The following is a 27,059-nucleotide window of genomic DNA, read 5'->3' on the forward strand; positions in this document are numbered from 1 at the left end:
GAACAAATTACTGAGGTCTGCTTTAATAAAATAGTACCCTTAAAGAAGTATTACTCTTAAGGTACTGACATTCCCACTGGTGATGCAGTGCATCCTTTCAAAGCAGTATAGCTTGTTAAAATGGCAAGATATCTTTTTGCAATAGAGTGTTTGTGTCCAGGCAGATACAAGGTTTGTATAGAATGCATCCAGGGAGCCATAAAACTGGTGGGAAACATATTTCTCCGTGGTATTTTAGTACTTCGAAAAATTCAATCACTGGGAAAAAATGTTTTGCTGTAAACATCTGAAGAGCCTTATAAAAGCAATGGCTTCCCACAGCACCTGCTTAAATAATCTTAAGAGGGAGTGAGTATGTCTTTGCTCATCTTCTAAAACTTGTAGAAAGCATCTCCTATTAATTTCCCTGGTGCTGTCAGGCCAGGGCACTTTTAATCAGGAATAATTATGAGTGCAATTGGGGGATGTTCACTCGCAGGATTTTTGCACTGGAGGAGTAAGACAACTTTCAGAACTGATCGCTAGGAGAAATACGATGACCTTAACAGGAAAATATACCCAGAAAGATGATTACCTTAAAAGTTGCCTTCTGAATGAATTATGAATTGTTCAGATGTCAGCAATGAAGTACTCTGCTTATATATCCTAGTGTTTGAATTCAGTGCAGTTGCACATCGATTTTTACAAACCTTGATTATTAAGAAGCATGAGAAATTCATCCCTTTTTAATTTACTTTCTAAGTGTTTTAATTCTACAGGTGAGTAGCAGTTCTGTGCTGTACGTGGTATCGGTAGGATTCCTGACACAGCTCTGCTGCAGGCTTCCACAGAGCACTCAGCCTTGCACCAGCTGCTCAGCCCTCCCAGCTGCACACAGCAGGGGCAGGGGGCACGGGGCTGCCCCCCCCCCCCCGCTCTGCCCGCAGCACCCAGGGTCGTGCACAGAAGAAGACGCGCACCCATCTCCCACCCGGGGCGACGCCAGCCCGGTGTGCGCGGCACCTCACCCAAGTGCCGCTGTTAGACAGTGCCAGTATCTCCAGCTGGTAGGAAAGGTCACAGAACTGAACCCTAACGCAACCCAGCCTCCTGGGCTAAGAAATGGTCACAATTTGGCTTACCCCAGCCCTCCTCCCCTCTTCAGCTAAGAGGGCAAGTAATAGGCCCTCTGATAGAAACGTTGTCCTGGCGTATCGGTATTACATCTCAGTGACAGGATGACTAGGCTCACATATATCAGCGTTACAGCAGCTCTCGGTGTGGAGAGCCGCATGTCCATGGCAACGTAGCACAACTCTTCGCCACCAAACAATTACATGATGCTCTGGGGAAAGACAAGTTTTCCGAGCACACAGCCGATCTATCAAAAGGGAAAACTCTTTCTGACCCAAATGGCAGCTGCGATCAGAGTATATAAATGTAAGCTAACCACCAAGTAGTCCACATCCACTACTTTGCAACCTAATAACTGTTAAGTCTACTGCTGCCACTTATCCTGAGATCTTTTAAAAGATTAAATACGGGGGAAAGGAAAGAAAAAGGAAAACTTCCTGCAGAAAGCAGCAGCCATCTGACATCGATCTGCTGTACTCTTCCTTCAGGTCAGCCCGCGGGGAGGCAGGGAGCTGGGCGGCCACACGCTTCAGCCTCTCACCTTTCAGGCACAGCACCTCTTCAGCAGCGATCCCCAGTACATACCCCAGACAAAACATCACTTGTGAAAAAGTGCTAAAGTATTTAAACCACAAGAGGCTAATTCCAGGGTCCTGCAGTCTCCCCTAACAGGTTGCTACTACAGTGCAGCAGTACAATTCCCAGCAACTGACCAACATCTTTCCTCTGCTCTTCTCTCTGCCCAAGACCTCAGACATAAAGCTATGCTCTGCTATGGAATGTGGCATATAGCAAAGTCTGGCAGTAAAGCCCTGTTTCTTCAGCTAATTTTATTAGTAACAGCCTAATATCATCTGAAGGCAAAGCACAAAAGCTAGAGAACTGAGCAAGGAAGACCCACCGCACCTCCCCACGCCCCCTGCCCCAGCCATGTGTATGTACAATCCTACTCTTTCCGTGATCTGGCACTGCAAACCAATCACTCCAGGAGAATTTTAAGAAACGTCACCAACCTCTTGCCTCTAAACCACTATAATTTACAGTAGACTTGAAGACAAACAAAAAATGCCACATCATCATTACTAAATAAAAGCTACTAAACAGATTTTTGGATCAATCTCTTGGATTTACATGCTTCTCAATTAAAAACAAGATACAAACCAAAACAAATTACACAGAAACCCAGTACTCCAGACTTCTCACGCATTCACCAACAGATTTCAAACTGGCCTTGGATTTGGTTGGTGGCTGAAAAATCCAGCTTCATGGACCTGCCAGCTTCTGTGGCTTGCAGATGAGGCAGCTGATGCCTGGAGAGGCGGGGAAGTGTCTACATCGAGCTCTGCAGCTGGCTCCCGAGGAGAGACACGAGGGGAGAGAAAACTGCACCATCTTAGGCACCCTCCTACTGCAAATACAGCTGAAAACCCAATCGTGACCAAAAGCAAAAATACCTCGCCCATATTCAGTAAAAAAAGTGAGTAACTACAAAGTATCAGTTATCTGCATTTTCTCCAAATGACAGAAATAATGTTCTGCACTCCATCAGTCCTTCTAGTGGGATTCCCACCAGGTCAGCTAGGAGCATGACCTTATTGGTGTTTGCAAGTCATATTCAAAACTCCATAAGCATAAAATCCTTTAAAAATGTTTAGGTTTTGATTACTGTTACTGTGACTTCAGGCTTTTAGCAACCAAAGCATTTTCCTTTTAAAACCAGCTTACTCCTTTTGCAGGGCACATTATATTTTCAGTTTGGTTTATTCTACCTCCTTGCTTTGAAACTGTGCATTACTTGAGAGAGGAGCTGACATACCCATTTCACGACAGTGCACAAAATGAAGCTTAATGAATCCCAAATGCAACGTACTTCATGTGCTAAAATCAATGTACGTTGCCTGCTACAGTATCTCCCTGTGAAATTGAGGCATTTGCTCAGAAATTTCTATCTCAACAGGGTCTTTTCTTTTTTTGTAGTGCTTAACTGCCTTTTGTCTGCTCTTGTCTCCCTCCAGTGTTGCTCAGATGGCAATCTTTTATTCCTTGTGCAAACTCATTTGGAAAATGCTGGATGGGCTACAGCTGTGTACTGCTATGTAAGGTCTAATACATGTCAAGCAGTGCTTTATACATGCTGAATAAACACAATGAAACAATGTTTTAATTGATTATTAAAAAGGCAGGGTTCTAGACTGAAAGTAGTATTTAAAATCAGATTTAATCAGCTAGTTTTGTAAAATTCTGAAAGATATTGATGCTACACGCTGCCGTTTGAGCTCTAAAGTTTTCACAAAGGTTACCGCAACCCAAAGTGACAAAGCTATTTCTGGGTACTTTATGTAAACGTGCAAGTCTGCAGCTGATGAAAAACAAGCAGTGGATCAAAATACTAATGAAGCATGAAACTTACCTGGAAAGGTGTTTTCCCCACAGATCTAAGAAATTAAATAAAGTACATGTTTTTCAAGAGCCAATCTCTGTTCAGGTACTGCAGAACCTTTGCAGCTTAGTTGTTCTCAAAGTGACATATGTTCTTGCCTTTATGATGTATAAGGTCTGGATTAATACTCTCCAGTAGTAAATACTGACTTGAAATCAATCTGCATTGCTTCTAACAAAGCTATCAAAGCTGGAAGTGCAGGCTAGAACCATTAGAAGTCTCTTTAAAGGATTTGTTTAAACCGACAACTATTAGACGAAGCAAGTGAAATTGTTTTGAAGTCCCAAAGTCAGAAATAGTAATAGTAATAATACAGAATATTAAGCAATTGGTAATCAAAGTAATTGTAGTACCCAAAAAGGTGCCTCTAACCCACCACAGGACCCTACTTGGGGAATCACAGATTTTTTTGAAGGTTTGGGCAATGATTAATTTGAAATGAAATTCAGTCTAAATTCTTTATACCAATAAACATTCTCCACTGACTATTTTTCCGTGGCACCCCAGGAATCTATGTGAAAAATGCATTGTGAAGCAGCTGATTATTTTTTTTTCTTTTTCCCCTCAAACAAAAAATGCCAATGTTGTCCTGAAATTTAGGTTGCAAAAACTAGTCATGTCTAATAAGTGGCAGCAAACTTAATGTAAGTTCTATTAAGAACCTTCATTAGCTTGAAGTACATGGATTATCAATCAAATGAGAAATAAGCATGGTGCAGATGAAAATGGCAAACTGCTATAATTACAAATGATGTTTTGTGCATGATCGTGTCTCAAGAATTGTTACAGAATGCTGTGGAAAAAAAAATCATTTGTATCCACAGTCCAGAATAATATGGGCTATTACAATGATGTACTTTGGAGCAGAAATGTCATTTGTTATGTTTCACATTGTTTCTGTTCTATCCACTGAATCTATATTTTGTTTTATTTTTTAAAAAGGATGAATTTGCTTTAGAGAACTGACAGCTTATATAAATATTTTAGTTTTGCTTGCAAGTAACAGGAAAAAAACCACGGTATAAAACTCAAGCTCCAAGTTCCCCAGAATGCCTACTGAGAATAAATTCTATGTTTATTTGTATTTCATTTTCCTTGAACAACTGCTTTTCCCTTGGGTATTTATTAAAAGCATAAAAAGAACGAGCCAAGTTCACTTCTCAATAACATCCATTCAGCATTGTTGAGGCTTGTAAAATTGCGCTAGACTAGCCAAGGGGAAAATTTTACTCACTATTTAGTAAATATATATAATTTTTTTTCTGGTTGAGATGATACATTGTTCAATCTTTAAATTCTCTGTCTGCTCCTGCTTATCAAAGAAGAAAAAGCAGCCCTTTTCTTATAGATTTGTGAGCTCACATAGGAATAGAGATGATGCATACGCTCTATTTGCTCATTCTGTCCTGGGTTACTTGGGGCAGCCCTACACTCAGCATTTCCCATCGGACCTGTAGAAGACTTGAGCAAAGCTTCCATCAACTCCACTACACAAAGAACTAGTTAAATTGTCTTCGGTACTATTTGCCTGAAGATTCTAATAAATAATCTTATTTGACCTACATTCTAAATCCACAGATTGAGGAAGCATTAGCAGCAGAATGGCTTACAGTGAATTTGGCCATTGGGAAGGTCTACTCTCAGTGCAAGGTTGGAGGAACATTTCCATACTGCAAACGGTGCGTGACACAGACATCCACTTTCAAAACCACAAAAAAATGCAGTGACACAGAAGCTGCTGTCTGGGCTACAACCACAGCTGAGACGGTTCACCATGCAGCAGCCAAGCTGCCTCCACACCGTGCCCTTCCCCCCTCCTGCACCAGGCTTCCATCAGGTCCCGCTGGGCTACCCAGGGGCACCCCACACCTACCAGTGCAGATGTTTTAAAACTGTCCTGGTACACAACAAAACGAAAAACACAATTCCCATTACGTAAGATCACTTCTCTCTTCGCAGTTGACCATCACCGTGGGTTTTGTACAGTTTGATTGTCTTTTTCAACGGAGCTTGCAGCAAAAGTCACTTGACACTAACGCTGCTGCACGCAACGACAACTCCTCTGCAGTACGTGGCCAGGAGTGGGGGTTAGTGCTTCTTGCCCGCTACTCCCAAAGAAATTACAGTTTATAGCTTGTTAGTAGAAAAATGATGTCTTTAAGATCTAAGCCAATGTTTTCAGAAATATCATGGATTGCCTTTATTGCCAGCATAACAAACCTCCCAAAATATAATAGCCAGTAATGTGACCATTGCCCTTGGCAGCACCATTAAACTGGGCAGTGAACTACTTCAAATAGCTGCGAGTGTTAAACATTAGTTCTGCCTTAAGTAGGTTGATTTTAGCAGTCAAATGTGCACTGCAGTCTATCTGAACATTAAAAGCACCTTTCAAACTTAATTTTACAGAAATGTTAACGACCAGAACAAACTATTGAAGGCAAAAAAGAAAAGTAATTATTTCAACAGATGAAAGGAAACAGTAAATTAACACTCCTGTTTTAAAAGGGGGCTCAGTAACTTATCTGCTTTAAGGAAATGCCATTACTGAATGTACTATGGATATTTCGCTTAACATGTTTGTGGGTTGGGGTTTCTTTTCTCTTCTGGCCATTAAAAATGAGGTTTGAGAAAGAAGGAGAGCAGTAAATTTTTAATCGAAATACAAGTTCCAGAAATGCTTTATCAAAATCCAGCAAGAGAACTGGTTCCTAAATATCTATGTTATGTGCCATGTACATGTATGTACATGCAGTGAGGGAAAGGGAAAAAACTGACAGAACAGAACAAAGCCTTCCACAGCGACAACCTTGATGTCCACAGAGGCCTCTAAAGACTATAGAAATGAATATGACAGAACTAGAATGACTCAGAAGTATTCCTAATATACCACCAGTGCCTAAGTACATTAATAAAAAAGACAGCTAAACTAATCCTTTTATTACATTAAAAAATATCTAAATTTGTCATAGCTTAGAAAATGTTAAGCTGTTTGTTTTAAAATACAAAACATACCTTTCTTTTAATGAGCTATTATTCAGTGCAATTTTGAAAACTGTTTAAAAGCAGTCACTGGCTTGCAAGCAAGATTTTCTTACCATATGTGTTGCAATATGGAAGCAGATTGTAGACATTTCCAAAAGGAATTTTAGATATATATTTTAAATTATTTTACAGCAAAATTTAGGTGATCGTGGGTTTTTTCGTGGACGTGCATTTTCTGAACAATAAAAAATGTACTGATATAAATGTGGAGTTTGAAAATAATTTATTCTGCATAATCAGCATAGCTACATATGCTTTTCATTCTGAAATCACTCATTCGCAGACTTCAAATGATGAAATGGTAATTATTCCTCTGACTTATAGATGTCCACTTTGAAAATACGGTCAACAGTAAGATTTGTTCAGCAAAGCTGCAATGCTGATGAAAGGGGCTTTAATCTTGTGTTTTAATTAATAGTTTTTCATAAAGGATACCCTAGTAGATAAAGATATGGCATTGTATCGTGTATGTATCAGTTTGCAAGCGTTTATGCATATGTCTAGAGATACTTAATGCTACACACACACACACACGTGTATTCATATAAGACATATATGACCTAAGAGGAAAGGAAAGAACTTCTTTCAGAATTTAACAATACTGAAGTAAATGGAGAATCAGACGGTCAGGAAAAACTGATGATGCAGTCTCAATGACTTTGACAGTAAAGCCAATTTAAAGTAGTTCCCACGCCCTATAGCACAGCTTATCTGACCCTCTGTGAAAATCTTCTGGATGCCTATTTTTAAACTGCATCATATAAATAGTCTCTTCACTAACACCTCTGGATGATACAGGATTATCATTCTGGGAAGCCATTTCCTTGCTTAAGGTATTTTGATGTGGAAATATACGCAATCTGGTTCATTCTTACCATTACTTAAATCATGGCAGTTAATGTCATTTCACATAAAAATAGGGGTGAGTTGTTTAAGGCCCTTTTCACTAGCTGAATGAAATAGATTATCTTGTGCAATTTAAAGAAGAAATTTAGGAAAGCATGGAGAGGTACACAGAGCACAGCCTTTGATGGACAGAGTACAGGTAGGTAGCATGCCAAGGAGAACAGCCTGCCTGGCACTAACTGGCAGGCTGGGCACTGGGGCTGGAAGCAACCCTACCGACATGACCAAGTCAGAAACCTGCCAAAGCAGAAAGGCAAGTTTGGTGGGAAGTCACTGCATCGAGGCTATGTCAGGAGAGAAGATCATTTGGGAGATGATCAGAATCACAGAACGGTGGAGGCTGGAAAGCACCTCTGGAGGTCATCTCGTCCAACGCCCTGCTCTGGCAGTGCCACTGACACCTGGCTGCCCAGGTCTGCCTGAAAAATGTAAGTGGCAGAGAAGGTAAGGTAGACTTCAAGCTCAAGGTATTTAAAACTGGCCAGAAAAAATGAGGTATGACTGGCAGAGGGCTGGCAGCTAAGCAATTACTGGCACGAAAGGAGAAATCTACTTCACAAATTAACTCTTGCTTTAGTAGCTTCTGTTCCTTTGAGGGTACTGAGGGGACAATTCAAGGAATAAGCAATAGCCGAAGACAGTATTATATGGTGGAAACCCTTGAACCTTTGTATTGGACCCACTTGGAAACTGCCAGACACACTGCCCAAAGCGAGCTGCAGCCTGCCACCTTTGTGTCCATCACCCACATGTTGGATCAGTAATTACTTGGTATGCAGTTGTGACAAATACAACCACATTCAAGCCTTCGAACAGTAACTCCTACTTCTTCAAACCCACTGTGACAGTACTGTTGCTATAAACACATCTGCCTCAAATATTAGGGTAAGAAGTATTTGTGAGCCAGCAGTCCGAAATGCTAAGTTTTAGCTGCACACAGCAAGGCACACACTTATTTAAAAATAAATGTGAAATTCAGTCTTCCACAAAAGAAGCAGTGTCATGAGAAAACTCAGGCTTTAAGTTTTGTAAACACTGCGTTTTCAATATTGGAGTGTCAGTCTTCATTCACTCTCTGACAAGGTTGTCAATCAAACAGCAATCTAGTTTTGTAAGACTTTAACCAAAGATCAAAGCAATGATACTGCTGAGTTCACATTACCTTCCCAGAGATAACCACTTGAACACCTTCATAGTGCTGCATCGATATTAACTTTGCACCATTCCTTCCAAGCAAATAAAACAGGACGAAGTCTGACAGCCCTTCTGGCTTCTGCTCTCAGCCCATATCTAAACCGAGTCCCAGGCCCCATCCCCTGAACCCCTTTGAACTGCCACCTGCATATTGAAGCGGAGGACTGCAAGACTTCCATTCAGTTAAACTTTCGTCAATTAAGAAGAAAATGAAATGTGCTTTCTGTCTCCTTTGGGAAACACACTGAATGTCTTTGACTCAATAACAATAGTTGGGCAATAAAAAGATGAGTGAGCAAAATGTGGTATATCATCGTTTTGCTTTTGACTTCAGCCCAATGGCAAATGAAAGGCATCCAAAATCAATTTCAAGAAGCTAATAAATTCAGTATGTGAAAGCAGTGAAAATATAACTTTTGCAACCTCATCATCAGGCTGATTTCTAAGCAAAGCTGGCCCTAATTCCTGCACACTATGTCACCCATATTTTCAGTTTCATGCAGGTAATATACTATTTCTACAGAGTTCATATTCTGAGACTAAACGTAGAGATACATATATATATATATATATCTTCTTTCCACAAACATATGTCCTGGTAATATTGTAATAAAAATCTGAATGTACTATGCCCGGGAAATCATGTCGATTATTATCAGTTACTTCCTCCGGTAACGGTGAAAGAAAGGTGACGGCTAACGCGGCACACAAGGGCACGCTGCAAGCAGAACGACTGCTTTCCACAGCCCCACAGAACGTGCAGAACAGACTCTTTATGGCAGCACGGGGAGGGGGCTGCTGGCGTTTTTATTTGCTTGTTAACTGACTGAGAAGCTTGCCAGACCATGCCCATCTAAAAGCAAGATTCCAAAGGGAAATGAATTGACTGTAATTTCAATATAATTTAAAGTACTCCTTAAGCAATGCTGAACGCCCTCAATATATAGCTTCTGATCTTCCCAGGAAAAATACAGAGGGCTTCCACTTACTCCAAACAGTTAGTTCAAATTTACATGAGAAGAAAATTCAATCCACAGTTTCTACCATGACCTAAGAAACCTTGATTCAGGGTCAAGTCCATCCAAATGATTCAGTGGCAACTGCTCTTAAGCGCTCGCTGGCCTTTACCAGGGGGCTTCGTACAAGACGTGATTTTGCAATGCAATTACAAATAAACTACTTGAGAAAGGGAGGGATGGCACGGATGTACCTCACCTGGCTTGTAAGGCCAGTGCTAACGCCTACGACAGCAGTGACGATGTACCACCCTTAGCTACGCACCAGACTTGCACATGCAGCATAAAAAATTGCCAACAAATGTCAAACCAAGGCATGCGAACAAGCGGCTGTACAGCAGGCCTGGGAACTGCAGGTCTCTATTGGAAAAAACCCAGAATTTCTGAGAGCAGCAGTTTCTCCTGACACAGCCAATCTACGTGATGCCTTTTGGATATTTTGTTGATCTGAACCAACTGCAGACAGCGATATTACACAAAGTCAATTACACTTATCTAACTCACTTAGAAGCCATTAACAGTGTTAACATTTTCTTGGGGTGCAGTACTCATTTAAAAAGAACAAAAAAATTTTTAAAAATCCACAGCAAAACTGAACAGGTTTCTGACCTTGGAGATTTCTATGTCAATATATGCATTTGTTTCCTGTAGAAAAAGAAGACATAAAGAGAAAAAAAAGGCAGTTGGCAGGAAGCAAGCTGGGTGCTGGACAGAGCTTGAATTGGCAGAGGAAGACATGGCTAGAGATTGTAGCTGAAGATGAGGGTGTATGTGGACCGGGGACATGTGCGAGTCTTAGAAAACAGTAGGTGGAGAAAAGTGTGGAACAGAATTATATTTAAAGGGGAGAAGTTAGAACTAGGTGAGAACAGTAAAGGAATCACACTTGGAGTGTAAAATACTGCTTTTGTCACTCAGTTCATACTGTGAACATGTCCGGGTTTTTCCTTCTCAAGGCAGAAGCACTGGGAAATGCTGTTCTTACTCTATTTCTTCACTATCATCCTCCTCAGATGGTGGCAGCTTTTGGTAGCCTAGACTGTTATTATGGGACCTGGGACAACTATTTCCTCACACTGCAGAAAACACTATGTCTATTTTTCATGCTAGAAATATCAGATCTTGTTTCCTCTGTCTTTACACCAGGATTTTACTGACCAGATGAAAATAAGTGACTATAAAACCCAACTCAAATCTGAATCACACCATAAACCCCCCTCTTTTGTATTTGTTGTATCTATTTTACCAGTTCACCTCTAATTTTAATAAGCAAGAGGAAACAGTAATTTTTTGTCTCAAACATTGTTTCTTCAGCTGAAGACAGTTTGTGCCATGCCTGCTCTCCACACTTTCAGCTTTTTAAAACACCTCCAGCAAAAACAGAAAGTCTAAGAGATTATGTTACTGATATTTCTGTAATGCCAAATAAGCACAAGGGTATCTTTCAAATCTCTTCTGCAGATAAAGCAGGTTACAAAGTGTGTGTGTATATCTACAAGTCACCTTTGAAATAACAGCTCGTCGGTGCATGTGTAACCGTCTCCCAGACTCCTTAACGCTGCTTCCATGCTTGTGTCGCCTTGCCTTTCTATGCAACCGACTGCACCGCTTTACACCCTCTAGCAGAAACCTATGGGTCTGTGATCATACACTGCCTGGTGGCCTGGCTTTCACCAGAATGCAAATGTAAGCAAAAGACATATGAGCACATATGTTTTTATGTGAAACAGAAGTTAAGTTGTGAATGCAACGCATCACCCTGCAACAAGGAGCTGCAGTAGAAGTGAGCCCCGTCCACCCCAGCTGCCCCACTCGCCACATCCCTGCAGCCCTGCCGGCAAGCACAAGGGGGTACTGGCCGTTCTGTGGGGACTCCTACACACCACGCTTGCGAAGCACTGCCTTTCTCCATGTCCCACAGCACAGCATCGCATAGCTGGGATCTGTTGCCTGCCAGACGCATAGCTAACTACTGGTAACACTGCAAAAGCTGCTCTTAGATGTTACCATGTTTAAACAGCACTACATTGAAAGTATCTGTTCATAACACATAATTAAACTACTACTATTTATGAGCACCCTTAATGCTGCGGGGTGCTATTCCTTTTCAGACCTCTCGTCAGACTTCACTAAGCATTCAGCGACTTTACATATTTTTAAGCATGAATTACCTACACAGTCAGTCCTTCTTGCCCATAGGATTTAAAAATAATTTTCAAAATGAAAGTTACACTTCTCTGCATTTCCTTATATCTTTGATAATTCCACACAAAAATAGTTTCTCCTAAATTCTGTTTCTTCAAGTATTTGTAAAGACAGCACTTTTATAAAAACATTTAACAACCAGAATATACTTAAATGCCTAACTGTATCCATAACTAAGTCTTCATTTAGCTAAAAAGTTCTGATATTATCTCTATTATTTATTCTTCAAAGGAGAATAGTAATTAGAAAAGTTCTACAAATTTGCACTAATGAAGCAGAAAAATCTACTATGAATTAATGAATTTTATTAATCATCATGTAAGCAAATAAATATAAAATGTTAAAAATGTAAGTATATCTAGACCCTTCTTTTATTTTATAGTAGTTCATGTAAGATTACTTGCAGGTTATTTCTAAATCCTTATAATAACTTCAGCTGGGAATTGTAGTTTTGCTGCAAATTTGAACTTTTATCAATGGATCTATATTTACAATCCACAAACACTGAAAAAGAGAAGGCACTTAAATATGCAGCAAAATTACATACTGAAAAAATCAAATAGAGTGCAGGGAGAATAAAAAGTAGATATGAAGCAGTGGTACAGAAATTAAAAATAGTACTTAGAGAATTCACACCGCATGTTATTGCCACCACATACACCAAGGTAAGATTTAAGCTAATCATTCAGTCCTGATGCACAGGCTTCGAAGAAATACTTTCAAAATATGGGTATGTTAGTTGTATAGGAGAAAAACTACAGTGCCAGTCCTGAAGTGCCAGGGTCAGAGGAAGGGTCAGCATTCCACTGCTTTTTCACAGCCTCCCCCGTGCTGCAGCAGCTGAATGCTGGCCCGGCACAGTTCAAGGTTGTCTTAAGTGACTAGTGACCCACAAACAGTTTTTTGGTCCAGGACTGCCCACGTCAAGGCAGTGCAGACACACCTCTCACTCTCTAACACGTCTCCAGTGTCACAGCTGCCAAGATGAGAATGGTGGAGAGCTGCAGGAGGTTTGTGCTGCTGGGGAAGTCCCTGCCCCTTTGCACTGCTTCTGTCCCTCCGAGTGTGACACTCACAGGGCGCAGCCACAGGTATTTAAGCCGCAGAGCAAAACACGGCTCACAGGCTAAAACTAATTAATCATCCGTCCAACACCACCGAAATGCGTTCAGTGGAGTTCAGAACCTTCAGGTGCAGTCAGAAGGATGTCGGTGGGATCTTACCGCAGGCCACTGCCACTGAGTCGTCACAGAGACGGGGAAGGGTGCTGTGCTTTGAGCGTGATCCACTCAAGTTTAGGGGGTCTCAACCAAAACCTGCTGAGGTCTTACTCTAACTGCGAACCCACATCAATACCTTTTCTGGGTTTTGATCTTTATCGGTTGGCACCTGAAAGGAAACCCTGAGTCCCTATTTTTGTTTACCTCTTTCCTCCCTTCCCCACCTCCAGCATCTTTCCTTGCTGTCTTCAAAAACTCCCTATAAATCCAGGGGGAAAAAAGGATGCCATTAAAAACTGCCTTACTACAGTACGTATTATCACCATTATGTGAAATAATTGCTCCTTGGGCGATTCTAGACAGTCAATTAACCCCCAATTCATGACTCAAGTGGCAGAGCAGACACTCAGTGCATAAAGGGTAGGGGTTCAACTCTCGATTAGGATGATATTTTTTTTCTGCAATAGTTTAATCTTGTGGTCAATTAAATCCCCTGGCATTGTATTAATTACGATATGAATTCTAGGCAACTTCTGATTTAAAGGTTAGTCACAGTGTACTGCACTGGACCAAAGCCCTGGACTTTTAATTTTTCGAACTGAAAGTCTATTCTACCTTAAGGGGAAAAATATTCTTTTTTGAAAAAGAGACCAGAAAACATCTTTACATTGTGTTTTCCTGATCTGGAATACTTTAAATGCCTCCTGTACCTTTATGTCAGCAGTAAGATTGCATTTATGTCATAGAACATTTAGAACTAAGTTTACTGCTGCACCACATATTCATATCACTAGTTATATTAAAAAGGATTTCTAAGCAGACTTTTAAGGATTAATCTCATCTCCAATTGCTGAGCATATTTCCTACGTTGCTGGGCATAGCAGCTTGGAATAGTAGCTTAGTTATCCATCTGCTAGACATACAGAGACTATCAGTTCGTGAAGTAATTTCTTGGTACTCTTTTTGGTAGAATAAAGTCCTGGATTTCCTCAGGGAAGCAAAGGACATATGCTGATGCTCTATGGTTTCTGAGTTGCTGCAGAGATGAATTCTTCTTGGCCAGCTTTCTGTTGAGTAGGTGCTGGAATCGTATAAAACAGCAACTTGTAAAAAAAAAGTAAAATGGTGAGTTCCCTGGCCAAATCAGTGATCTTTTTTCAACTAATTATTTTTCTTGCTCAAAATGAAGACAGTTTGTCTTTGAAAAGACTGTCTATCATTAAAAAAGAAAAGTATTGAAAGTTTTTGAAACAACTATAACAGATGTCATAGTAGTTGAAAGTACAATTAGAAAGCACAACGCCGCAGAAATAAAACTTCAAACAAAAGCGGAAAGAGTTCTTTGTGCACATCAATAATTTAGAATGATTTAAGAACTGTTTTATAGATGCAAGTGGAGCTCTTTCTGTCTATATATAAATTGAATGTGGTCTTTATAGGCAAACAAAAAGGGGATACAATCCTTTTAAATTATTTTTAGGATAATTGTTTCCACAACAAACATCATTATTTATCAGTTTTGAACAGAAGCCAACTGCTAACATTTGAAATGCACAAATCTTGGCACACAACATAGAAATGGTAATCTCCCCCCTTTTCCAAACCAGTTTTGCATTTATTTTACACATTTGTCAAGTTCTTATCTCAAAGCCCATGCAGTGTTACCTATTTCTATCAGAAATCATTATATTTTATTTCTAATCACCTTCCCGTAGCTAATTTGGTAACTCGGGAAAGGAAACATTTATTGCTAACAGATGCTGTTACCTTCCTGCTCACTCACATATTACTATAAATTGATTCAACAGCCTGGAAAACAAGGTTTAGTATGTATTATTTTGCCTTCTGGGTTTCTTCTGTTATAATCTTTCTTTTTAGATAAACAGTCTCAGCAATGCAAACATTCCAAAGCTACACCACAGCTACTCATCAGCCAGGATGTGTCCGTATTACACAGCGCAGTGCCATGTAACAAGCCCTGAGATACTCTGCCCGCTGCGAGCAGTGTAACCATCCCAGCAGCGGGGCTCCCTCTCAGGCACCCCACTTCTGGAGCATGCATTCCTCCCGCAGAGCACTGCACCACGGCTCACAGGCGCGCTGCACCGCTGCCCTTCCACTGCTGGGGGCAAGCGCTCGGCCTACCTGCTGCCCTGTAGGCACAAGGAGCACGCAGGTCACCTTCTCTCTCCTACCCATGGCGGGATTGCGAAAGGATGAGCCAAATCTTTGAAAGAGACACTTCAATTATCTTTTTTCTTCCTTGATTAGATTTTTAAGGGAGAGCTGGAACAGCCCATGGAAAAGGCTGAAGAGGCTGCCCTGAACCTCACAATCTCCATGTTTTTATATTTATCTATATCCTTACTTCTATAAGTAAACTTTAAGTAAATTATCTATTCTCTGTTTGAAACCAACTGAATTGTTTTTTTCTCATTTCCCTCTTGTTCTGGGGTAAATACTAAAAGGGGATTTTGAAGGATAGGCAGTTTTGTGTCCAGAGAGATGAGATTTTCCTTTTCAGAGGAGAGGGAAGATATGGGAATAAACGACAGTCCTTGAAGCTGCACACTTTCTTAAGAGAAAATGTGAACAGACATTCTTGTAGAGTCACAGAAGAAAACAGTTCCTCAACAGTTTCCACTTACACATTTGAATATCAGAACACAATTTTGCTGAAGTCCACCACAATACAAAAGGGGAGGCCCCAACCCGGCTACTTTGCTGCTGTCTACAGCACAAGCCCCCATGCACTGCCTTTGAGACATGAAAAAAATTTAGGAAAAGTACAAATTTCATTGCTGACCCCCCCCCCAAAAAAAAAAAAAATCTGTCAATTTAGCTACAACCACTACAGAATGATAGTCATATTTTTCAGATGCTTGGGATCATTTAGCTTCAGCATTTTATGCGACTGATGATATATGAACTGCTAGTTGTGTAAAATTAAAACTCCAGCCTGATCTAGAATATATTTAATGCATGCTATATAGGCAGCGATGTTTACAAAACACTAATCCTAAAATAGGGTGATGAAAATCTATATTGTATATTAAAGACAATTCTTATTACGAATAAGACTATAATCTAGAAGTGCCTGACTTACTTTCTGCTGAGATTTCAACATGCGTGTATATACAGAGCTTAATAATGAATGTTCTTGAAACAATAAAACTCTCTCTCAGGAACTCATGGAATGATTTTTGAATATTGGTGGCTGCTTTTTTTTTTTAAATATCAAAAGCTTTGTACAAAGAAACAAAGGAATTATGGCAGGATGGAATCATTAATATCACTGCTGTTGTTATTTTAATTTTACAAAAATTACGCTTTCCTTAAAATACACCAGATAAAAGACAATTCAGTATATATAAATATACTCTTTTTATAGAGTAATTTCAAGCTCTCCTTTCTATGCAAATCCCTTCTGCCTGTAATGCTGTAGGCTATATGACAATAATGTCAAAAGTCAAACAGCAGCTCCGGCAACTCCTCCTTTAATATGTGGATTTCTCCACACTTTTGCCTGGAGGGCACCTTCATTACAACCACTTTCTAGATTCTAAAAATAACAAAAACCAAGGCAACAATAATAAATACAGGCCATCTCCTAATTGACAGCATCTAAAATGTCCCCAAAGGTTACAGATGTATAAGTAACATGTTCTTTTCTGAGTAAATCCTGTTTTCTGACCTCTGTGAAAAGACATGTGTACACACACAATATTCCGTTTTCTGCTCCAGGTCAGCCATCTACCAAAGATGTTCCATCCTCCAGCATATTCTTACACCAAAAAGGCATCTTCCACCACACCAGAAGAGGCACTCCACTGAACGGTCATTAAAAGTTTTAGACTTATGCATCCCCTTACAGACAGTACTCACCTGAATAAGCCATAGGGTGCATCAACAAATTCACACAAGCCCAGCCTAGCTATCAAAATCCTGCACAGCAGTTCAGGTGATGGATAAAATAGACAGATTCAAAACTGTACAATGCTTTATAGATTATAACATCTCAAAATACACCTGGAAGCAGGATTTTATTTATTAAACTACTTGTTACAGCCTGTCATATTCTGTCAACTAGAAGAAAAATCTGCTTTGGAAACTACTGTCACACTGACTACAAAATAAAAAGACGAAAATAAATCAGCTGGTATTTCAAGAGCAACATGCAATGGCCAAGCATGACCAAAGAAGTGTGCCTGGGGAATTTTGTATTGGAATAACCACGAACTTTCTAGCTTTGTACTCATTTGCCTTGAATTTCAGAATTCTAGTGGCTAAATAAGTTAAAGTCTAAGCGAGCCTGTGTATGTGCAATACAACCTTTTGGGAAAATTATATGTTTTTAACAATTCTCATGAACATGATTAAGCATTACAATTACATCACAAATGAACAACACCCCCAAACTACTCAGAAGTCCAACTTGTACTTCCAAAAGTGGCTTGATTACTTAGTGGCTGATTTTCACAGGTATATGGAAATAGGAGTGATGCCTCAGTCTAAGAAGCCCGATCCTTCAAGGAAAAGCTACGAAGGCACTTGATGTCCCAATGCTGGGCACAAATGTGTCAACGAGGCATACGTGATATCTAAAAAAAGCCAACAACCAATCTCACAGCTGCCTTTAGCCCTCAAAATTTATGCCCAAGGTCCCTCTGGCCACATGTATTTTGGCTGTGAAGCTTAACTTGGGCCCTGTTTGGAGGATCTGAGATAGTCCTGGGATGACAGTACTCCCTGGCTGATGGCCTCATAAACCCCAAGTGGGTTTGAGTGGCCACTTGAGAGACAAAGAGTCCCGTTTTCAAACCACCAGACTATTGGTTTGGGATTATTCAGCAAAAGGGTTTGGGGAGGGGAGAAAAGACACAAAGCAGCTGAACAGTATGGCTGGTAATGCAGCAGGCCGAGGGACCCAGTTAAGGAGCTTGCTCTTATGAATATTTAATCACTCAGATGAAGTGGAACAGCTTTAACTGGAGATAGTGTGATAGATGCAATGCAGAGACACAACAGAAGGAGGCTTCACTTAGGAGAGCAGATTCAATCTCCTGCTTTAACTTGAGGAGTTTTGAGAAGGAAGCTTACATCTCACAGAGTACCCCAATGACTGGGGTATCCCACATACAGCAAGGCACAGGTGTCTCTCCTTCCATCTTTCTATCAATCGTAAGTACCTGCTACAAGAAGAATATTCATAGCTGGAGATCCTCAGCAAACGTAAGCATTCGCCTCCCACCCCACAGCAGGCACCAGCCCCTCAGTGACCCAGGCAGCCCTCCCAGCTCTGCCCAGCTTGCTGAGACAGGTCCTGATAGAACGTCACTGTTAGTGTAAAAATAATTATTTTCTCCTTGTAATTCTCATTGTTATTTCATAACTTACTGGGTTGTATAATGACTGTATAATGATAATCTCACAATCAGTTATTTAAGGTTTGTTTATCCTTTTGGCAAATAAATTGCTCCTGCGATTAAAGTAAGGTGAGAAGAAAAGCAGGGAGACATTTCAGAAACATGACAACTCCTTGGTTATTTTGCACATTTTTCTCCCTATCTCATTTATGGAGATATATAGAATAATAACATGAATATGAAAAAAACTTGAGCATAGTCTAGAAGTAAAAAAAACAACAAAACAACCCCCAAAAAAGGGTTTCCAGACATATTTCTTTGTATTTGTGGTTTTCTGTTTGGGTTTTTTGGTTGTTTTTTTTTTTTTTTTCCTGTGGGAGGACAGTAAGGTTTTGGGTAACATATATTACACACATTTCACTTACTTGCTGGGTCTTACGCTATCTCACCCATGCATCTACTTGCTACTGTTTAATTATAATAGTGTTTAATAAGAAAAAATACTGATTAATAAGAATCATTAAAAGAACATCACAACATTAATACTGAACTTATTCAAAAGTGCAGGGAGTTTCATGGAAAGAACTCAAAATAGGCCATTTTTCTTCAAAATAAAGTGCCTGTTTTAAAATAGTTTGAATTATATCAATTGCTTACTATTGTGGCCTCCCACTCTTTCAGGCACTTAATTTCTGAGGTAGAGTTGATAATATGAAAAAGCTACTAATAGAACTGTCCATCCCCAGAAATAAATATGGCTCTAATAAACAAATACCTAACACAGCGAAGAGTACTGTAGTGGTGCCCTCTGCCCCAACAATCGAACATGAAATCTGATTTCCTTGAAATTACAGCCTGAGCTGGCAGTGGTCCGGACCTCCTTATGTTCTGCAGCCCCAGTGGCTTCTGAGTTCAGTATATAGGTCATATCAGCTCTGCTAACAAGGTATCATGTAACTTCATCGATGTAATTCAATGCAACGTCTGAAATATAATGAACACCACACTTATTCTGGTTTCATGACTACCTATCTATTTCAAGAGGGTAATCTTTTTCTACTTCCAGTCTCAGGTTAGTTGACTATCTTACATGTCCACTAAGGAAATATTACTTTTATTATCAGGAATATTTGTTCTAATGCAGTACGTACAAACACACTTTGCAGACGCACATAAACATATGGGTTTGCCCTCAGCCTTCCACCAGAAACCTCTGGGCAAGTCACCCTCACTAAGGAAAAGAGCGCTCTTCATCGCCATCTTAACACGACTTTTACACAGAAGGCAGACACACTCCACAAAGCAATCTTAAGGTACTCAAAAGATCAAATTAGAAAAAATGTCCTGAATACATAAAAACGCTGCACAGAACATAATCCACCAGCGCTAGGCACGCCCCAAGGCTTCCCTGTAACTCATGCTTTCCTGCGCCACTGGCCCAGGAGCAGCACAGACATGCAGCGCATCCCCCCGCAGGCACCTGCGGCTCTCCCGAGTTGTCTCCAGAAATCAGGTTACATAAAGCAAAGTCCCCTCATGCTGTAAAGGCTGGATTTGCTCTTTGACAGCAGGAGCACATATCGCTGTCACAACCATGAACATTTTTGCTCCTCTCTGCTCTTGCCTGAAGCAAAGGTTCCGGAGCCAGGGCCACGGCTGTGACTGTGCCACGCAGCATTTCACTGACACATAACACCCATCTACGGGCAACGTGACAAACTCTAAAGCCTAGCTCACTATTAGGGACCCTTAGAAAAGAAACCTGTATTTTTTGAAGTGCCGCTTCTATGAATTTCTTGAAGACACGAATGAGACACAAATACTACAAAACTTTCAAAATCACCACTTAAAAAATTTGCAATTAATTTGCATTCTTAGCTGTTCACTTACTTTGGCCTAAATCAAATGCATGAAATATGCCAGAAGTGTCTTTTCTTGTAAGACACCTGTACTGAAAGCAAAAATTACTGGCTTGTAAGTAGCTTCCTAGTGAAGAAGTGTTTGGTGTAGGTTTGCTGTCCTTGCTAGAAGTGACATGATTTTTCAGTAACATATACTGTCTGTACAAAAAAAAAATCAAGGGGCAACAGTCTAATACTTACTGGATGATTTCCGTTGCCCTGCAGGCATGCATGGTTCCATGCCTGGGCACACAAATGCACAAACCCAGTTCCTGGGGAGCAGGTTGGGTGCTTATGCCTGGCTCAGCACTCAGGCAGGGGGAGGCTGAACCCATGTCAGCGCATTCCCAGAGATCTCAAGGATTTCTGTAACATGAGAAAACCATTCAGCAACCTTTCAGGACGCGTATTTTTCAGATCTTACTGCTTGTAATGAGGACTGAAGGCAAACTTATTAAATAACTCATAGACATTAAGAACGTCACCAACTGCAGTTTTCAGGTTAATGACTTTGCATCAGAGGTATTACGAATCAGAGAATTCGAAGGATCAGTTCTAATACAAGTGCTAACTCTAAGGAAAAGATTCCTGGGACTAATCCAAAAGCTTTCTTAGGTCACTGGATGCCAATCAGCAATTTTTCTCCCCTTTTATGCCTTTCCAATCTGATATAGCTCAATAAGTTGGACCTACCTAAAACTCAATTCACAGTACTGGAGGAAAAGTGGAAATGGTGACTCTGAAGACACACCCTGACTTCGGAAAGCAGCTACTTTATTCTGACTTACTTTGTTCTTATCTGCTCATTTCATTCCATGGACTTACATGAATATCTTACTATGAAACACAGTCCAAAGCCTGTTCAGTAAAGAAAATTTGATTATTTTATATATAGACATGTAATTTGTAGTGTTTAGACAGCAATACATTAAAGTCACTGAAATCTAATAAATAAAACAAATTAATAAATTATATATCAATGTAAGAAACTGCCTTAGTCAATCTGCCAAGATAATTATGAAGTAGGTATTTTAGTCTTCAGAAAAAATGCATTCTTAAGAATGATTCTGCAAATAAAGATCTAATTTAAACTTAATGTAACAATGCAACCTTGGAATACTTCATTGGTATCTCTTGCATAACCACCCTTGTATTTATAAACATTTGAGCAATGGTTAAACACACAATCATAATGATATTAGTCTAGACACTTCAAAAATTAAAGCTTTACCATTATTTTCTATTTACATATCTAGTGAATCTAAGTGTTAAGAGTTTGCCTTTGTTTCATGGGGTTGGGTTTTTTGATTGACCGATGAAAGACCGCATCTACTCTTAGGCCACTGTTTTAACAGTTGTCAGTTCACTTGCAGGTTAAATTTAACAGAAAAGAAAAAAAAAAAAGACAATTTGTGGAAAAAGCCTTTACCCAGAATAGAGCACTGTGCTTCTTATCTTTCAGTATTCTTAAGAGGACAGAAAATACAAAAATATCTCTGAATTCTCCAGTGCACATTTGCACTGGGCATGTCAGTTACGGTTTTTGGAAAAAGAAACCTTCGCAACCCTTAAACCCGTGTATTACTGCAGCCACTGCCCATGAAATAACCCCTGGGTCTCTAACAGACACACTTAGATACCAAAAGGAACATGGCTTCACTTCTAATTTGGGGAGTTTTTCATGTATCTCAAGAAAAGATTCATGAGCATATTTGTGAAGAAAGTTGTTTGCGTTTTTTCTCATTGTATCTCTAACATGCAGGTATTGACGCATCAATGAAACAGCATGAGGAACATTTGAAGCGCTGGCACCTATCGTACACTTTGTATACACGCTGTGTGGTACAGCTTCGTACTCTTAGCTGGTTTTTGTATTCCTTGCACTCTCCATCTGGATGCTTTCAGATTAATTGTTGGAAAAGTCCCCTCTCTGGTGGACACCCCCCACCACCAGGGCCTGTTGCTGTTTCAGGTGTTCTGCACCTGCTTGTTCTCCTCCCCTCACATAGCGAGTAACCCAGTCCTTTGGCAATGATTAATTTAAACAGTGTAAACCCTCTTTTCCGCTAATGAAATACAGTAAATAAATATAGTTACTCTTTCATTACCATACTCTCTGGCCATCTGAAAATATTTCACCCAGCTGACAGAAATGATGCAAAATTCTCACTTCCTTGAAGTAATAAAGGGAAAGGCATTCTTTAATAAAATGAAAAGGGATAGCTGCCAGATGTACAGTCCTGGAGACTACTGTCTACTGGAAACAGGAGACGTAGCCCTTGAGTGCAGATCTGTGCTCAGAAGAAGCAGGCAGCTGAGCTGCAGGAGGGGAACATCGCCACTGAGCAGCTCCTGGAAATTCAGAGTAAAGCACTTCCTCAACAAATACAATCTATGTCTACTCACAGACCGCTTGAACCACAGTTAAGTCTGAAGATACTGGTCGTTTATGAAATTTTCCTACCAAATTTTACTCTGGTTCACTCAGGGCCAGCGCCCCAAACACCCATGTGAACACCCAAACATGCAGCGGCCCAGGGTCCGGCCGGCCTCCCGCTACAGCCAGAGCGTCTGCCAGCTCCCACCAGGGCTCCGGGAGGAACAGCGCAGCCTGCGAGCATGCACCAGTGCTGGCTGGAATAAGAACTGGTAATATAGTCAGTGGAGCAATCTTCCAAAACATCAGGCTTTGGTCAAACTGTTCCCACTGAAGACGTCATGAACATTCCCATTGATTTCCCTGTGGCAAGAGCTGGGCCAGTGCCTTTTATTACTCCATCCTGTATGAGGAGTCTGAAGCATTCCTTGTCATGCAGTCAAACAGAATAATTGTACCAGCATTTAAATCTGACTGGAAGGCATGGCCAAATTCTTTTCTGGCTTGTTTAACCTTCCTAAAGCCAGAATTCAAATGGAGGGTTCCATAAAGCCTATACAGGGTTGTGTCAAACACAATCCCTTCTCATACAAAAGAGATTTTTTCCAGGATATATACTGAAGGAGATTCATTAAAAATCTAGCTTCTGTGAGCAACTGTGCAGATAAGACGACACAGCAAGTAAGTATAGTCAGGAAGACTTTGTGTTTAAGTTTCTGTAAAGATCTGGGGCTATGTCCTCTGAGGGATTTTCTGTTTCCTTTCACTAGCAATTTCAAAACAAAGCAGATTACTCTTCATGTGGTTTTCACTCACACCCTGACACGGCGAAATGCTTGTGTGCCATAATGGTTAAAGACATTTAACAAAAATATAATAATTATTTCGTACTACAAAAAAACCAAAAACTGCGAACTTATAAAGATGTTTGACTTTGTTGTCCTCTAATGTTAAGCCTAACCATACTTCCTAAAAAGATGATGAAAGGATGTGGAGTAATTGAGATTTAATGGCACTTCTCCTTCAAAAAGCTTAAAGGTATGGTCTGTAACCGGACTCTAACCCCTCTGCTCTGAGACAGCCACTCATTCCGTAAATTCTGCCCCACCAACATATGTGAACAGCTCAACATAATTGGAACAATCTCATATTTACGGTCTTTTTTTTAAAAAAAAAAAACCCAACTATTAAGCCATATTCTTTTCAGCCCTAATTACCTTGAAATTACTTTGACGAGAACAAAGTGGCACATTTTTGTCTGGTGCTGAGATCACTTAAAATGGGACATGGAAAACAAAAACTGTATCCTGAGGGATATCATTGCATTTGCCTACAATAATTACAATATTTTTTATGGGGTTTTATGCTAAGATTTCACATAAGTAGCACTACTGCTAAACTTTAGTTACTTAATATTCAATTGTTGCTCTCTTAATTGTTACAGAGTGCTCAGATTTGTAAAGTTTTATCAAGGTGTAATACACAAAAACTTCTTCAATATCTACCCTCAATAATTTCTTTGTTGTTTGAAAACTTCCAACTTACAGCAAAGCTGGCATTTTATGGCCTGCAGAGCTATAAATCATTTTTAAAATCATGATGATATTACTCAAAACAGATGTGAAAACATATGTTTGCCACGGTTGTATAAACCGCTTACTTGTCATACTTAATAAATGTTGATACTTTTATTTTAACTACATTCTTTCTTAATAACTTTGAAAATATTTTCCATGGTAAATATATTTTCTGCCTTAGTAAAAGTAATGGCAGGTTTTGAAAAACAAAGCTCATTCTGTATAGAAATTACACGTATATTTTTTGCTGAGCAACCCAGCACAGATCACACTCTTCAGTGACTGTCCACATCTATGAAAAACGTTCAACATATCTGAGGTGCACCAGAGACCAAAATATTTATCTGCCAGAGAATAACAGTAGTATCAGGAACAAAGAATCGACACAGGAGTGAGACAAATCATTGAGGAGGAGCCAGCACCCTTGCACAGGGTGGCAGAAGGGCGCAGCGCACAGGCTGGGCATTTTCAGGAGCAGGGTAGTGGCTCTCTCCTACAGACAGTGGCGCTCCCTCAGCTGCTGGGTGCTTGTAGCAGAGGTCTGCCACACCGCCAAATGCAAAATCACCTTGGAATTGTCAGATATACAGTGTTGGTGACTTTAAAATTTCAGCATTTGTCCCACTATAATGGCATAGAAAGGTTTTGGTTCTGGAACTGTGGAATTACTTGGAAATTACATCTTCACTTGACAAAAAGAAGTAATTTCTCATTCTCATGTTTTCAGAGAAAAACAGCCTGTGCAGACCAAACAGAGAAACAGAAACTGTATTCTATTTTAAAATCATAATTTAAAACGTCTCGTGACTTTGAAGCACCTTTTTCTGATGCAGGTGAATATATAAGCACCAAGTTCATCCTAAAAAAAATCCCCTCAGTGCACACAGAAGTAAACATGCATAAAGAACTATTTCCCACTAAAAATCAATTAAAGAAAGATAATACCACACAAACTTGTACACCAGGAAATGAATAAACCTATAGAACTTTAATCTCAAGGTGAATTATGGAACACAATATTTTAGCATCAGATCTTTGTGATTTTCTATGTGTTACAAGGAATGTTCAATGATAGTAGGAGCCTGGGAATTGAGTTCACAGGTGGTTGGGTATAAATTATTGTCACACTTTTTGGGATTTCTGCATTGTCTTCTCTGATTTTTAAACTGTACTTTCCTTCATCCACCCTGAGTGACAAGGACTGCTACTAACAATAACGACATGATTTGCATCTTTGAGCCCCACAGGATATTGAGTTAGTTTGCTGAAATATGACTAAACATGTGGCAAGAAACCATGCACAGTTAAAAAAAAAAAGAAAATCAACCACACTTTCAGCTTTAGATTAAATACCTGTGCAATTACTACAGAAATATATTTTTTTAATCTTAGGCATGAAGGAATGATTGATAACTGTTGAGCCTCTGGTGTTGGTCCATAAATGCCAACAGCAGTCAAGAGAGAAGGACTTAAGCATGATGATCCAGACAGAAAATTATCTCAGAATGGCACAAAAGGGCTCTTTGGGGGTTCATGAGGGAAGTGCTTAAATGCCTAGAGAACCAGTGAATAGAAAACAGCTTCTTCTGCTTCCAAGAAGAGAGAGAGTGGAGTACAAGTCTAGAAAATATAAGGAGGAAGTTTCAGGCTCTTCCTACCTATGACTGGATCAGTCACAGATATCTAAGGAATAGAGCCGATCATACAAAATCATGAATCTGCTCAAATAATTTTATTTAACTCTGGAACCACAGGGCACATTGAGCCTCCAAATTCTCTTTTGAGTAGCTCATAACATTGTCTCTACCTGTCTTTTTAGTCTTCTCAGAAAATGCATTAAAATGACCTCAATCATAATATACACCAGTTTGTGTTTTCATTTATGATAAAACATTCGTATTTGCAGTAGACTTGTAAGTACATTTAGCTTACATTGTCTCCTCTTTTGGTCACTTCCCTTTTCCTTCACATCTTTTTCACTCTGAAACCTTAACATCTCCTTCAGTAAATGCCTTTGTGGTACTTTTCCAGTATTCACTTACCTTAAGTTTTCTTTTATTTCTTTAACTATATCCCATCTTCTTTTATTTCTTTAACTATATCCCATCTTCTTTTTTTCCAGGCACGCATATTATATGGTGCTTTCTGTATGTGCTGCCAGAATAAACCTCTCACCTATCAATATGATTTATTTTTTATTCTATTTGCAAGGAAACAAAAAGGCTTCTGCTCTTTCTTCTTCTTCAATGTGCAGCCAGGGATGCCACGAAAACACCCCCGGTGAACCTGCACACCCCAGCGTATTCGCTTTCTCCGGTACCCACCAGCCACTGCAGGGAGAAGTGAGCAGAGGAGGCACCTCCCTGCCTACAGGCCAGGCATTACAGGCCAGACATCACTTCTGCCTTGCTACCTCTCTCTTGTGAGGTAATATAATATTATTAGATACAAAAAATGGCTTATTTCCCTCACCTACGTACCAGCATTGGTCTGCACACACATCCCCTGGAGGCAAAGAAACAATACCATGTGACTAATCAAATATTTGCTAGGAACTTCATAAATAATTGAGCCAAAAGACCAGCAAAATACTAGCACCATACTATATAAACAGCGAGAAGCAAAGATCTGATTGTTTACACTTCCTAAGAAGAATGTCATGTAAATTCACTGGATACATTACTCATCACAATTAGGCA

General features: G+C 39.9%; 1 protein-coding gene across 4 annotated transcripts in view; it reads right to left on the reverse strand.

Moving 5' to 3' along the window:
- The window catches only part of DACH2 (dachshund family transcription factor 2), a 310,897-nt gene that overhangs the window by 28,647 nt on the left and 255,191 nt on the right, over positions 1-27,059 (reverse strand). The window lies entirely within an intron of this gene.

The sequence above is a fragment of the Falco cherrug genome, chromosome 15 (genome assembly GCF_023634085.1).
Source record: "Falco cherrug isolate bFalChe1 chromosome 15, bFalChe1.pri, whole genome shotgun sequence".
Classification (NCBI taxonomy): domain Eukaryota; kingdom Metazoa; phylum Chordata; class Aves; order Falconiformes; family Falconidae; genus Falco; species Falco cherrug.